Source organism: Canis aureus, chromosome 24, assembly GCF_053574225.1.
Source record: "Canis aureus isolate CA01 chromosome 24, VMU_Caureus_v.1.0, whole genome shotgun sequence".
In the NCBI taxonomy this organism is placed as follows: domain Eukaryota; kingdom Metazoa; phylum Chordata; class Mammalia; order Carnivora; family Canidae; genus Canis; species Canis aureus.
Window position 1 is genome coordinate 18,165,346 of NC_135634.1, and position 1,064 is coordinate 18,166,409.

Consider the following 1,064-nt stretch of genomic DNA (forward strand, 5'->3'; position numbering starts at 1 on the left):
ACATTTAATTTTGCTGCAGTGCTCACTTCAGCAGCACATATACTAAAATTTAATTTTACTGCATTATTATAACATTGTAATAATTTCTTTAAGCCAAGGATATAAGCCCAGTCTACTCAGAATGATAAACAACTACGTATAACTAGTGCATTGGAGTGTGTGGCAACACGTGTGTCACACCCAAATTCTTGTCCTTAGTTCCCTCCTGGGGAGAACGTGTACAGAAATAGGGAATGGAGTGTCTTACCCCTTGGCCTCCAGTCTGCTCAAGGGAGAGGTAGGAGGTCCCTCAGCTAGTGAGGGATCTCCTTGGAGCATAGGTTGGCCTGGGACAGATAAAGTCTTCTGGCAGTCAGCTGCAGGGCAGGCATGCCCTTCTCTGGGTCCCTGTGGGAAGAACCCGCCAAGGCCCTGGGCTGGCTCCTCGGAGAGGCTCTGGTTTAAGTCAAAATAGGGCATTAGGTCAGCTCCTGGGGGGGGGGGGGGGGGCCTTCGGTTCTTGACTCTTGTCCCTCTCTTTGCTCCCACATTCAAGTTGGTGGGGCCCCTTCTGAAACTAGTATTCTGGATCAGATCCCAGGCCTTTGGTGACCCTCCCAGCAATTCCTGATTTGTTCCACCTCTCTCTCCATCTGTCCCATTCTCTTTTATCCACTATGCTAAAGCCCCTTTCTTTGTCTTCTTTCACAGCTGACTTTTAGATGATCCTTTAAAACCAGAACCCAAATCTTTAGCAACCCACACTCTATGTCCCTGCCACAGCTTCCTCTCTCCTCCTGAGCAAAGATGGCTCAGTCTTGTGGGCACATCACTTCCTTAATGATGGATTGGTACTCACTCACTGCTACTCAGCCTCAGATCGTAGACTAGTCTGAAGGCACCGGTGCCCTTATAGCCTGAAGTGCTCAGCTGGCCACTGAAGACTGGTCTGCAGCTCCCACTGCTCAGGCCACTGAAGGGGTTGGAACAACCATGAGTATCTTAAGCTGTTCCCCCACAGGTTCTTAAACAGAAAACAGAAATAATGGTAACAGAACACCAATAGTTTCTAAAACACAGGAAAA